The sequence below is a fragment of the Coregonus clupeaformis genome, unplaced genomic scaffold, assembly GCF_020615455.1.
Source record: "Coregonus clupeaformis isolate EN_2021a unplaced genomic scaffold, ASM2061545v1 scaf0016, whole genome shotgun sequence".
In the NCBI taxonomy this organism is placed as follows: domain Eukaryota; kingdom Metazoa; phylum Chordata; class Actinopteri; order Salmoniformes; family Salmonidae; genus Coregonus; species Coregonus clupeaformis.
This window is the reverse complement of record NW_025533471.1, coordinates 933,427-944,354: the sequence shown is the minus strand read 5'-3', so window position 1 is coordinate 944,354 and position 10,928 is coordinate 933,427.

Here is a 10,928-nt window from a genome sequence, read left to right as displayed (position 1 = left end):
TGTATATAATAAAATAAAACATAAAATAAATAATGCCTGTTAATTGGAAGAGGTTTGAAGAGGTTTCTCCTTCTTCCAGAAACCATTACATAACCAAATAGCTTTCATAAGGTTGTTTAAAAAATAAGGTCTATATTCTGAGATATTTGTGCCCGTTTTGCCAGAAAATAAAAAAAAGATAACAGGCTTTGTAGTTGTATCTGCTATAATAAGATCCTCTCAAACTTTGTTGAATAACCAACCATGACCTAGTTTCGTTCCTGCACAGACACCTATGCAGCAAAGAGCACAACCGTTGACTTGAGGGACTGGAGTCTGAAATGTTACAGACGGTGTTCCCCAAGGTAACCTGCCACTCTGCATTTCCATCCCAAAAGCTTGCCTGAGTCCAGCCCTGTGGCAAGTTGGTAGAGCCCTCATAAAGGAATCATATACAGTAGCGTCCAGAATTATTGGATCCCTTGATAAATATGTGCAAAAAATGTATAAAATCAATAATACAAATACTGAACTGTATTGTATGCAAAAAAATATGGTAATATGACACGAAAATAGAGGTTTCGCCGCTCACACCAGGCCTTCGAAAGAACAATGCAGAAAATACCTCATCCCTACTGTAAAATATGGTGGTGGATCTTTGATGTTATGGGGCTATTTGGCTTCCACTGGTCCTGGGGCCTTTGGTAGCCCTTTACACTCGCACTCGGGTTAAAAATGACAGATTTGGGCAATGATAAACTCCTAAATCGGAATACAGTGGCTGTATAGTAACATGCTATACATTACATCAGAGCTCTGGTTCTGTGCTTCACAGCTCTGTATAGGTTTTGACTGACAGCCGTTCTGAACTTAAACACCTTGCGCAACAACAAGTTGCCCTCCATTTTTTTGTTGTCTCAGTGAGGGAAATGCTGTAAATTAAGAGGACTCTATGTATTTTCAAAGATGAGACATTGAGGATTATAATAAACAGCACTTTGATATCATATAAGCAAGCCAAACACCCGTGAGGCCAAATGTGCACTTCACATTTCCATATCATAAAACTCCTGTCATATACAGAGTCAACGTTTATGATAACTATGTTTGATGTACAGTTACAAGATGAAATGTCGTCATACCTTGGATTGTTCTGAACAGAATGAACCTATGTTTGTCTATTGTGAAGAAAATTTGCCACGGCACATGCACCTGAATGCACTCATGACTCCTTTCTATGCGCACCAAAATGATGATCTGTTTCCCTGAATTGCAATGTATTTAGCCTAAAACTGTAATATTGTATTTTATAACTTAGCTAGTTGGCAGTAGAACAGGCTTTCAAATTATGCCCACCTGACCTAGATTGCGATTTATAATGGACTGTTTTGGGATTCCGTAAACAACAACTGTAATAGTGTGATGGCGGGGATGCAGGGTTGTGTTCCAAACAAAACAACTACAAGTGTGCTTGCTCAAGCTCAACAAACACCTTATAGTTGAAGACTCTTCTTTGAGTCATAAGTGCATTGAAACGACTTAGGGACTGTGCACACTTTGGAGAAGCTTGTGGCCACTTGGAGACACCAGTTAGGCCTCTCACTCAAACCCTTGTAATTGCTTTGTCTTATGTTGCACCTACCCCATATTTTCCTAAAATATTCTTATCATTTTACTGAATGTATCCAGAGTATTTTCCGATTTTGCTATCAAAAAATGTGGTGAAAAGTACAGTAAATGTAAAATGCACATAAAACCAACAGTGGAATGTTTGGATTCAGTCTTGAGTCAGATGAACTGTTGTGTCCTCACCTTAGGCCTAATAATTTTCCCATAATCTCCAAACTGTTCCCTTTCAATTGCAACCATGGTTCTGCATATGCTTTTCATATTTATTCTGTAAGAAATATTTCAATTTAGCCCTATCCATATAGGCCAATTCCCACGAGATAAAAGGTTAAGGTCAACGATGGCATCATGAACTTTACCAAGTACCAGGACATTTTAGCCAAAAACCTGGTTGCTTCTCCCAGGAGGCTGAAACTTGGCCGCAACTGGATCTTCCAGCAAGACAATAACCCGAAGCACACATCAAAATCCACATCAAAGTCCACAAATAAATTGTTAATTGACCACCAAATCAACATTTTGCAATGGCCATGTCAGTCTCCAGACTTGAACCCCATTGAAGACCTTTGGTTTGAATTGATAGGGCAGTCTATAAGCTCCGACGAAGGATATCAAGGATCTGGAAAGATTCCATATGGAATAATGATCTAAGATCCCTCCCAATGTGTTCTCCAATCTCATAAAACATTTTAGAAAAAGGCTCAGTGTTATCCTCGCAAGGGGAGGGTGCTGTAGTATTGAAAACAGGGGATTTGTTTATTACTTGTTAAACAAAATATCTTTCTATAAGCAAATGTATTAGTAAAAAAATATGTAAAAACAATTTGAGCATATAATATAGCTTAGTAATTATATTATTTATTTTACACAGTCTTTTTTACTAATATTTATCAAGGGATCCAATGATTCCGGAGCCCATTGTATACAAGGCACAAATGACAGTCATCCAAACGGCATAGTATACTGTGAACCTGGGGATTTAGGTCTGTGTTGTTAGCGAGGACAGGATGTACTTCTATGGAAGCTCTTTTTAAAGGCAGACTACAAAGAGCTCGGGATTTGTTCTTGGAAAAGCAGAGAGCACAAACAACCGGGATCTTAGCACACAAGGGGAAATTATATCTGGGTGAAGGTGTGCTGTTGTTCTAGACTTTTGAGGTGACATGATATGGTGATGGGTGATGGCTCCATACTACACTTTAATTGCATTTTTTAAGCTCGATATGAAACGTGATCAAAATCGACATTTTCTGTAGCGTGTAATTATGGCTATGTTCTTCAAATGCAATAAATAGAGATTCTCAGAATATAATGAAAAGTGATAGAATTATCAAATTGGAGTCTAGCAGGGACTCACTCTCACAACATTCAGTTAAACAGTTTATCAGTTAAACAATTTAATTGATTACATAAACTGGTCTGTCTAGTCAAGGTATTCTGACCCAGTTTGAACAATGTTACATTGATTTATAGCATCAATTCATAAAAAGATGTACACATGCCGTTCAGTCATTGGGCAATAAGGAAATCGTGACCCTACCTGCCGATGAGATCATGAATTGTTATAAAATTATCTTGTGTTCCTATATAAAACTTGAGGTCCCTTTCAGTCAGTCAACTTTGGTACAACATTCTATGGGGAGTTGCACTCTCGCAACTTCGGTTGAAGGCTCTACAATCACACCCAACAAAGCCAATGAAATCCGCGCCTCTCTGGAAGCCCCGCCTTCCGCAGGTGATAAGTGTGAGGCTCTGATTAGTTTATTCAATTATTTAGCTCTTCACCTCGGTGTGAACAGGAACAATTCACGTTATTCAACAAACAATTGGAACAAGAGACTTACATTGCGCCAACGAAACTGCCCCTTTATGGTAGTACTCACTCCCTGGTTGTTGTGTGCTGAAGTTTGTATGGTTCTCAAAAGTTTCCTAATCATGAATGAATCGTAATTTTTTTAATTGCCCAACTCACCGATCCCAACCTGGAGCAGGCGAGGATGAGGGTGGGAGCTCTCAGTGGAAAACCTGTAGAGGGGGTGAGTGATCGTTCCTTTCCACATTTTGCTGTAAAAAATTATATATTTTATCGAGTTGTGAAAGCGGGAGATGAAATAGTAGAACAACTCTTAGTGCCCAAATGTTGCATCTCCAAAGTCCTATACCTAGCACACTCACATTTGCTTGGAGCACACTTAGGAGTGGAGAAAACATATGATCGGATCCTTGCTCGGCTCTACTGGCCCGGAGTGAAGAAGGCTGTCCAGGATTACGGCCGGCAGTGCGAGGAACGCCAGAAAACAGCCCCAAAGGTAACCTATAAAATCCCTAAATCCCTTTACCAATAATTGAGACCCCTTTTCAGAGGATAGCCATGGACATACAGTGAGGGAAAAAAGTTTTTGATCCCCTGCTGATTTTGTACGTTTGCCCACTGACAAATAAATGAGAAACAGTGAGAGACAGAATGTCAACAATGTTATAAATTGATATACATTTTAATGAGGGAATTAAGTATTTTACCCCCTCTCAATCATAAAGATTTCTGGCTCCCAGGTGTCTTTTATACAGGTAACGAGCTGAGATTAGGAGCATACTCTTAAAGGGAGTGCTCCTAATCTCAGTTTGTTACCTGTATTAAAGACACCTGTCCACAGTAGCAATCAATCAATCAGATTCCAAACTCTCCACCATGGCCAAGACCAAAGAGATCTCCAAGGATGTCAGGGACAAGATTGTAGACCTACACAGGGCTGGAATGGGCTACAAGACCATCGCCAAGCAGCTTGGTGAGAAGGTGACAACAGTTGGTGCGATTATTCGCAAATGGAGGAAACACAAAATAACTGTCAATCTCCCTCGGCCTGGGGCTCCATGCAAGTTCTCACCTCGTGGAGTTGCAATGATCATGAGAATGGTGAGGAATCAGCCCAGAACTACACGGGAGGATCTTGTCAATGATCTCAAGGCAGCTGGGACCATAGTCACCAAGAAAACAATTGGTAACACACTACGCCGTGAAGGACTGATATCCTGCAGCGCCCGCAAGGTCCCCCTGCTCAAGAAAGCACATATACAGGCCCGTCTGAAGTTTGCCATCGAACATCTGAATGATTCAGAGGAGAACTTGGTGAAAGTGTTGTGGTCAGATGAGACCAAAATGGAGCTCTTTGGCATCAACTCAACTCGCCGTGTTTGGAGGAGGAGGAATGCTGCCTATGACCCCAAGACCACCATCCCCACCGTCAAACATGGAGGTGGAAACATTATGCTTTGGGGGGGGGGGGGTTCTGCTAAGGGGACAGGACAACTTCACCGCATCAAAGGGACGATGGACGGCGCCATGTACTGTCAAATCTTGGGTGAGAACCTCCTTCCCTCAGCCAGGGCATTGAAAATGGGTCGTGGATGGGTATTCCAGCATGACAATGACCCAAAACACACGGCCAAGGCAACAAAGGAGTGGCTCAAGAATAAGCACATTAAGGTCCTGGAGTGGCCTAGCCAGTCTCCAGACCTTAAGCCCATAGAAAATCTGTGGAGGGAGCTGAAGGTTCGAGTTGCCAAACGTCAGCCTCGAAACCTTAATGACTTGGAGAAGATCTGCAAACAGGAGTGGGACAAAATCCCTCCTGAGATGTATGCAAACCTGGTGGCCAACTACAAGAAATGTCTGACCTCTGTGATTGCCAACAAGGGTTTTGCCACCAAGTACTAAGTCATGTTTTGCAGAGGGGTCAAATACTTATTTCCCTCATTAAAATGCAAATCAATTTATAACATTTTTGACATGCGTTTTTCTGGATTTTGTTGTTGTTATTCTGTCTCTCACTGTTCAAATAAACCTACCATTAAAATGATAGACTGATCATGTCTTTGTCAGTGGGCAAACGTACAAATCAGCAGGGGATCAAATACTTTTTTCCCTCACTTTAGTACGACCTCTGCCCAAGTCCAATCGAGGACATAGGTACATCTTGGTAATCATGGACTACGCCACCCGCTACCCTGAGGCCATTCCACTACGTGCCGCCAGCGCCCGTACTGTGGCACGGGAACTGTTCCTTCTCTTCAGTCGGGTGGGGATTGCAGAAGAAGTCCTGACCAATCAAGGATCGTGCTTCATGTTCCGGGTAATGAAAGAAATGTGCAGGATGTTAAAGGTGAGCCAAATCCGTATTTCTGTGTACCATACCCAAACCGATGGGCTTGTGGAACGATTTAACAAAGCCCTGAAGCAAATGTTAAGGAGCGCTATTGACGTAGAAGGAAAACATTAGGACCAGCTAATACCCTTTTTTCTGTTCTCCATCAGAGAGGTACCACAGGCATCCACGGGATTCTCACCCTTCGAACTCCTCTACGGCAGACGGCCCCAGGGCATGCTGGACCTGGCAAAGGAGGCCTGGGAGCAACAAACCTCCCCTCACCGGTCAATTATTGAATACGTGGCGGAGATACGCCACCGCATGGCAAGAGTCTGGCCTCTGATGCAGGAACACATGCTCCAGGCTCAGCAGGCCCAAGCCCGGGTCTACAACAGGGGGGCCCGACTCCGCAAATTCACTCCAGGAGAACTGGTCTTAGTACTCACCCCACCTCAGAGTGCAAATTCCTGGCCTATGTGGCAGGGCCCATATGAGATAGTAGAACGAGTGAATACGGTGAACTACAAAGTAAAGCAACTAGGGAGATGCAAACCTACCCAGTTATATCCCATGAACCTGCTAAAGCAGTGGCATGCCCCTCCCCGGGAGAGAGTGATGGCCCTATCTGGTATACCCCCCTCCCCAAGGCTCCCAGAGGTGCCGCTGTGTCCCCTTCTTGGCTCCAGCCAACGACAGGATCTCCAGGAGCTGATCAGCCAACACCCGGATGTCTTCTCAGAGATACCGGGAAGAACCACAGTGGCCCAGCACGACATTGTCACAGAACCTGGAAAGAAGGTGAGATTAAGGCCATATCACATCCCAGAGGCTAAGAGAGAGACCATCCGAGAGGATGTGAGGAAGATGTTAGAACTACACATCATGAAGAATCCCACAGTTCTTGGGCTAGCCCCATTGTACTATTGCCCGAACCAGATGGTAGCACTCGGTTCTGTAATGACTTACAGAAGTTAAACGGGATTTCAAAGTTTGATGCTTACCCCTTGCCCAGTAGACAAACTAATTGAGAGATTAGAGCCTGCCTGCTTTATCTCCACATTAGATCTGACGAAGGGGTACTGGCAGGTACCCCTGATGGAAGCCGCCAAATAAAATACTTCCTTCTCCACACCAGAGGGACTATTCCACTATCTGGTCCTTCCGTTCGGGGTGCACGGAGCTCCAACCACCGTCCAAAGCATGATGGACCGAATCCTGCGACCCCACCATGAATATGCAGAAGCCTACCTGGAGGACATAATCATTCAAAGTTCAGAATGGACAACGGCTGGACGCAGTCTTGAGGGCCCTACGAGAAGCCGGCCTGACGGCCAACCCCAGAAAATGCTGGCTTGGCCTAGAGGAGGCTGAATATCTGCGCTACACGATTGGCCGGGGGAGCGTCAAACCTCAGCAGCGAAAGGTGGAGGCTATTTCAACCTGGTCTAAGCCCACCACAAAGAAGCAGGTAAAAACTTTCCTTGGGTTGGTGGGGTATTATAAACGGTTTATTCCCCAGTTTGCCATGACTGCTGCACCTCTCCATGACATGACCAGACAACGCCTGCCCCACCACGTCACTTGGACGAAAGAGGCGAACCAGGCTTTCTCACCCTGCAGCAGGCTCTGTGTGTGGAACCGGTACTCGTCACCACCAACTACCAGGAGCCCTTTGTGGTCCATACCAATGCCTCAGAGGTGGGTCTGGGTGCCGTGATGTCTCAGATTCGAGGGGGCAAGGAGCCTCCTGTGACATACATCAGCTGTAAGTTACTCAAACATGAGAAAAACTATTCCACCCTAGAACAAGAATGTCTGGCTATAAAATGGGTCTTAATGAAGCTCAAGTACTATGTACTGGGGAGGAAATGTACCTTAGTGACAGATCATGCCCCCCTCAAATGGATGGCCACGGCCAATGATGGCAATGCCCGGGTCATTATATGGTTTTAGGAGTTGGAAGCCTTTAACTTTATCCTGGAGCACAGGTCTGGGAAATCCCATGGGAATGCCGATGCCCTGTCCAGGAGGGATGCATGCTGGTTGATCGCCAGCCCACCAGCCGGCTATGAGCTTGAGGGGGGGTGGGGGTATGTGATAACCCGGGGGCCAGCTGGGTGCTACAAAGGAAGGAGCAGGACCTTGGTCAGCTCCAGAGGGCTAGAGAGGCCAAGGTGAGTCAGCTCCATGGACAGCTCTACAGGCACCAACTGGGGCTGGTTATTCAACACCAATATTACCCAGTCCAGGTGCTGCAACCAATTGGCGCCTGGTATTGGTCCCACCTGTCCCTCTTACACCCAAATGGGTATAAGTAGAGGTGCAGTCACTTGGGCTCTTGGGCAGACAGGCAGAGGGTACGCCTAGACCTCAGAAGAACCAGAGAAGAGGACCCATTCCCGGGCAGCACGCCACCAAGCACAAGTTGACAGCAAGTATTGCAACCACTGACTCATCGCTCTCTCTCGCTTTTTTGTTTGTTAATTAACACAGGCGGTCTGAGGAGCCGCCAAGCCAGACACAGAGTGAACAACCCGTTACCTGAGAGGCCTTTCAGTAGTATTTATCCCCTCCCCGTTGAACCCAACCTTTATTATAGAACAACTTTTGTTTGAGCACCGCAAAACGGTCTCCCGCTGTCTTATTTTATTGTGAGTTTCACCTCTGACTCCCCTGGGCTGCCACAGGGGTCATTGGTCGAGTCGAATGTCTCCCAGCTCCTGTGCACTCTGTCACTGGTTATGAGAGGTTATTCGAAGAGTGAGGGCGGCCAGGTTCTGTAGGTATCCCCTCGCCGCCCTTAGTTTTAACCCTTCTCCTACAATTTCAGTGGCCCCGCGGAAATCTAATCAACATAATAAAACAATCCCCATCAAAATTAATCTGTTTGAGCTAGATATATATTTTGCGTGCGCTGCGTCTCAATCCACCGCATCTGCCGATATCACCTTTCCGCATCTGTGTTGAAACGTGGCAGAGCTAAAGCGGTGTTTGTCAGACCATTTGCTCTCACTTTGGACGGTACATGTTCCCGTTGCCTCAACTCAGGTGCAGATCTGCTATCTAGGGGGGTCCCTCTTCCTCATGAGTGGAGACTACATCCCTTGGTGGTTGCCCAGATATGGGAGAGGTTCGCTAGGGAAAACAAGAAAACGCGCAGTGTCATTTCTTTTTCTTGATTAGGGACCCGAGTGCCCCATTGGGAACAGACGCTCTGGCACATTAGTGGCTTCGGACCCTCCTTAACACATTTCTGCCAGTGTTTCTAATTCAGCCCATGTTGGAGATGGTGCGCCAGGAGGGCTATAATTGATTATTGTGGCGCTGCGTTGGCCCAGGCAGCCTTGGTTCGCCTAGATCATTTGCTTTTTAGGCAGGGACCTGTTGTCCCAGGCGCATGGGCAGGTTTGGCATGCGATGATGGAGATTTGGTTCTTATGAGCCTGGCCCCTGAGAGGGCCAATTTGATGGCTAAAGGTTTACCTCCTAATATTAATGCTACCATTCAGTCCGCAAGGGCCCCCTCCACAAGAGGGCTGTATGCGTAAAAGTGGCAAGCACTGGAACTCTGGTGCCAAGAAAAAGGTCTGGTTCCTTTTCAGTGGGGACAGGAGATTTTCGAACAGGGGTGGGCATTCTCCACTTTAAAAGTGTACATTGCCGCTATCTCAGCGTGTCATGTGGGAATTGACGGAGCCACACCAGGGGCCCACCTCCTGGTTGCGCAGTTCCTGAAAGGTGTACGTCATCTCAGACCGGTCTCTAAACTTATTGCACCCACATGAGACTTGGCGCTGGTTTTGGAGGCACTGTGTCTGGCCCCCTTTGAGCCTCTGGAGTTGGTGCATCTGAAGATCCTCTCCTACAAAACCTCCCAGGCTTTAGCCTCGGTTAAACGTGTTGGGGACCTCCACGCGTTATCCGTACACTGTTCCTGTACTTAGTTCCCCCCGCACGACGGAAAGTCATTGCTATGTCCTACAGGTCCTTAGCTTTGAAATATTTCCCTTTTGCTTCAGAAGAACAACATAGGATATATCCGGTGCAACTTTACGCACTTACATTGAACGGACCCACGGATATGTGACCAGTTTTTTGTCTGTTTTTCTAATCCAGCTCGCAGCAGGGCACTCTCTAAGCAGTATCTCTCCCACTGAATTGTGGAGGCTAGCTCCCTGGCATATAGCAACAAAAGGCAAGATCCTCACCTTAAAGGTACCTAATGTGCTGAGTATCAAAATCCTGAGACATTTGTAAATCTGTTTTTTTAGAGGGGTGCAATCGCAGACAGACCTTTATGGCTCTGAAATGTCAATCTGGGTTCAGGCTTAAGTTTCTATCTGACACTTCTGAATTAGACATGTTCAGTTTTTTTGAAAACTGTAGCTATTTGAATACTTAAAGTCAGAACACATCATCAAATACATTAAGTATTATGATCATCAGGCTAATTATTGTAATCACTGAACAACAATGTGACATCATTTACTTCAAGATTTTTGACAGTGTTGTTTTTTGCCCGCATGACATTATTACTGGCTAGACTAGCCTAGACCATTACTTAGAGGGAGATGGCAAATATGTGTTCTGATTGGTCCATCTGTATTTGTTCAGGCTTGTGATTGAATTGCAGATAGAACCTTATAGTGCCAAGTTTAAATGGGTTTATGCAAATAGAAATGTCTAGTTGTAATTTATTTTCACTTAAAATTATATTTTGCAAACATCTAACTTCACAGACATATGCAGAACTACCTAAAGATCAATTATATGTGACTAACTAATTTTTTACAAAAATGTCAGATAGAACCTTTATATTCCCAAGGTCTCGATAGGCCATTTAATTTAATATCCTTTGGGGTTGGCTTGGGGGGTGATTATATTTTCTCATAGTATGTTGTACCGAAGTTGACTGACTGAAAGGGAATGTAACGTTATGACTATAACTACTGCTCCCTGAGGATCGGTGAAGAGTGGGATTAAATTGAAGGAATGAATCCGAGGCTCACGCTTATCACCTATGGAAGGCGGGGCTTCCAGCCTGGCTCGAATTTCATTGGCCTTGTCAGGCGTGATTGTAGATCCTTCAACCAAAGTCAGTAGTTATAGTCATAACGTTACGTTTTGTATAGTTGGCATAGAGGCTGATTACTTCCGGATGTTCCAACCATGATA